The sequence below is a fragment of the Myotis daubentonii genome, chromosome 13 (assembly GCF_963259705.1).
Source record: "Myotis daubentonii chromosome 13, mMyoDau2.1, whole genome shotgun sequence".
Lineage (NCBI taxonomy): Eukaryota > Metazoa > Chordata > Mammalia > Chiroptera > Vespertilionidae > Myotis > Myotis daubentonii.
In genome coordinates, this window is record NC_081852.1 from 26,802,789 (window position 1) to 26,806,934 (window position 4,146).

Here is a 4,146-nt window from a genome sequence, read left to right on the forward strand (position 1 = left end):
TAGGTTCTGTGTCCTGTTGTCTTGTTACATCTGTATTTATACCAGTTGATTCCAATCCTATCAATCTCTATTCCAAAGGTTAGGGCGTTTCTTCTCTCCATTCCAGGGAGTAAAGATTATGTAGCTTAAGCATGATTGTTCGTAGTTAAAGTGATTAATTACCCGCCTGGCACTTAGTTAAGGGGTTTTATTCCCTCCCTAACTTCAGGGGAAAATCCCTACCTGGGGAAACAACCTTTATCAGAGAGGTGACCTTGGTTAAAACACATAGTGCCAAGAAGGTGAGCAAACATATTAAGAACAGTATGCCATATATGCCAGGTCCCTTGAAACAGCAAGGACTCCCGGCAGGAGTGCTGTTAGCATATCCAAGGGAGGTAGGAGCTTTTCTTCTTACTCTTCAACTTCAGATCCCCAATCCTACTCCCACCTCCAGTCCCCACAGCCCTTCTAGTCCTGTTTACAATAAGTCTCAGAAAATCTCACCTGAAGAGATTTAGAAACCTACAAGGAAGCCCTTCCTAGGGCTCTAATTTTCCATGCAGTGGGTTCACTTAACTTTCTGGAACTCTGCAATTATTGTGGTTGTTTGGTAGGAGGTGGGACTTCTTTTTTGTTGTTTGTAAATTTATGGAGATGTACAGAGAACTAAAATAGAGATATAGAGGAAATGATGGGAAGAAAGGGTAAATGGGACAAGAAAGCGGGCGTAGAAGAGAGGAAAATATCTTTATTAGATTTAGGGCAAAACATGTTAAGAGTAACCCATGAACAAGTAGGTAATGGCAGGCAAGAGCCTCCCTAGAAAAAACTCACTGTGTAATGCCCTGAACTGAGTCATTGAAGCTAGAAGTTTCCAAACTGTGGAGCCTCCTCACCAACAGATGCGCAGGAGAAAACCCACTGGGAGGGCTGTCGGGGGAGAGGGAGTAGCCTCAAATGAGTTATCTCTGTGTTGGTCTATATCAGGGGTGGGCAACCTTTTTGTGAGTGCGTGCCAAAACCAGCAAAATCTCTGACTCAAAATTCTTCTGTGTGCCAACCCTAATTTTTTGAGAACGTGTTACACCTATTTGACATCTCTTAAGGTGTGCGTATGTGAAGAATCTTGAAGAAATAATAAAATTCATTCGAGCGACAAAAACACAGTATATGATGATGAAAAATACATTTATTTTTTAATGTACACATTATGTAAAATTATTTATTTATCTAAGATGCACCTACACTGAACTTATCTAAAAAATAAAAAAGTCGATATTAAGAAAAAAAAATTGTAAATAGAAGATTATAAGAAAGGGTTTCGCATGCCAGCAAAAGTTACTGGCATGCCATGTTTGGCACGCGTGCCCGGGGTTGCCCACCCCTGGTCTATATCTTGTCTTAGTAGAGTTATCAGATGATCTTCTCAGTGTGCACCTCCCAGATCTCTACTTCTGCCCTACACTTACTAGGGAACAGCTTGTCTAAGTTGGCTTTTGTTATTGTTGGTGTTGTTGTTGTTGTTAATCCTCACTCAAGGATATATTTCCATTGATTTTTAGAGAGTGGAAAGGAGAGGGAGAAACACAGAGAGAGAAACATTGAAGTGAGAGAGACACATCAATTGGTTGCCCCCCACAAGCACCCTGACCGAGGCTGGTGAGTTGAGCCTGCATCGGAGGTATGTGTCCTTGGCCAGGAATCAAATGCACGAACCTTCAGTCAATGGGCCGATGCTTTATCCACTGAGCCAAACCAGTTAGGGCTAAGTTGGCATTTTTACAAATTTTCACTATTGTTAATTTGCTAGGACTTGTATTGGGAAAACAGGTCCCTCAGAATATTAAAAGCTATGAGAAAAAATGGGGCCCAATTCTTCCCAAATTGTGAGCCTAGTGTCTTCCTTCCTCTGGGGCAACTTTTGGGGCATAAGGATGCATCTGCCATTGGACTTGTGGATAAAAATGGCTCTATAATAAATCTGACAAGCCCAGTGACTGAAAGTAACCTCACATAGTGATCTGAACATAAATTCCTTACTGGGAGATCATGCCCAGGCATGTAACTTCTTTAGTAAAAGTTTTACCTTTGCCTTACTAGTAAGCAAACTCTAGCCATTGTTTCTTCACATCTGTGTTAACATACCTTTAAAATGCCTATTTTTCAGATCCTTTGGAAGCTTAACTACCCTCAAGAGAGCACATAATCTGTCAACTATCCTGTAATCCAGGGGTCCTCAAACTTTTTAAACAGGGGGCCAGTTCACTGTCCCTCAGACCGTTGGGGGGGCGGACTATAGTTTTAAAAAAACAAACTATGAACAAATTCCTATGCACACTGCACATATCTTATTTTGAAGTAAAAAAACAAAATGGGAACAAATACAATATTTGTATTTGCATGTGGCCCGCGGGCCGTAGTTTGAGGACCCCTGCTGTAATCTAATTCCCATATTCATGTAGTCCTCCTTACATTCCCTCCTTATTCCAAATGTAAAAGAAACTGCAAAACTGTCATTCTGTGAAGCATTTTCTCAGTCTGTTGAGACCTTGCTTCCAGGCATGTCTTCTGTTTGGCTCAAATAAACTCTAATGACATCTTTTAAAATTTGTCTATAGATTTGGACATTCTCCTGTCAACAGACTTCAGGAATCCTTCCTCTGCTTCCTCACGGAAGAACACGGTGCTATTCTGGAAATGGTTTAACTCAGTATTTACTAGTAAGTCTCAATAATAATGGTAATACTCTAGATTTCATGTACTTCTTTCTATCAGAATTTCTGCCTTGTACACACCACAAAGGAAATTGCCCTTCAATGGGCCCTATGTCATTGGTGTAGAGCATTATTTATCATTTCTAACCTGCCTCATAAATTCACATTCCAAATCCTTTCCAAAGAAACTGGACCCTCTAGCCACACTCACCAATTGTTTGACACCATTCTCCATAGGCCTTAAAAATGTTCAACTGGCCACCTCCCTAGGAAAAAGCATTAACTCAGAAAACAAATAGACAACCTTATTTTTAAACTGATAAGAACAGATACTACACTTGATCTTAGCCAAAAGGCTGAGAAGCGATACACACCTTATTTTTAGAATGCGGGCATAGTTTGCCCAAGCCAAGATGCTCTTGGCTTGTCAGCGAAGCACCTCTCAGCAGTAGCATTCAATACATTCTAAAAGGTATTTCCTGCCACCTGGAATGTGCCCTATAATAACTAAAATTCACCTGCTAAAAATGATCTTTTGGGACCCCAAGATTAGGAACACTAATGTGTTGACATTTTAGACCAGCCATGGGCAAACTACGGCCCGCGGGCCGGATCCGGCCCGTTCGGCTATTCTATCCGGCCCGCGGAGCCGAAAGAGCGGAGGGTTCTCTTGCTCTCCCCTCCGCTCCTTCACCAGCAGCAGCGTTAACATGGCAACGCCGGGAAACACGGCCGCAGCTCCTTCTTCTGAGTCCTCGAGTCAAAAAGTTTGCCCACCCCTGTCTTAGACGTTTTAATATTATTTGCCTATAAAATATCTGGAATTCAAAACATTTATCTCCCCACATTTATTGCTTTGCAACATTGATCTTTCCAACTACAGCGGAAAAATGATTGACAAAGTAAAATTTTGGTGACCTGTTAGTCCACCGATTCAAAGGATCATAAATCCTTCCTTTCAACTTAATTTCATTTCCTGTCTTGAGGTTCACTATATGTGGTATTTCTTTGATTAACTATATGATATTTACTTGACTTGACTCATTTGGGGACATAAAGAAGACCAATACTTGCAGGAAATTTAATGCAATCCTGCCAGAAGTATCAAAAAATCATACAGTAGTCACCCCCTTTCTGTAGGGTGATATGTTCCAAGACCCCCAGTGGATATCTGAAACCACTGATAGTACCAAACGCTATATATACACTGTTTTTTTCCTATACATACATACTTTTTCACCCTTAAGATGGATGCTACAATATGAGTGTCAGTTCTTCAGGTAAATATCTGGAAGCCAATCTGCATTTTGATAGCAAATGTGCAGGGACTTGTTCATTTCTGCCTTCGTGTACTTTTTCCACATGATCATTTTCCTCTGTATTTACTTTTTATCTATGTATTTAGATTTTTTTCTTATTGTATTATTTTTTTAAAAAAAAAAACCTCTTA

At 40.5% G+C, this 4,146-nt stretch overlaps 1 pseudogene; it reads right to left on the bottom strand.

The window, feature by feature from the left end:
* Nucleotides 1-2,940: 2,940 nt before the first annotated feature.
* On the bottom strand, nucleotides 2,941-3,064 carry LOC132215062 (U2 spliceosomal RNA; annotated as a pseudogene).
* Nucleotides 3,065-4,146: the final 1,082 nt, after the last annotated feature.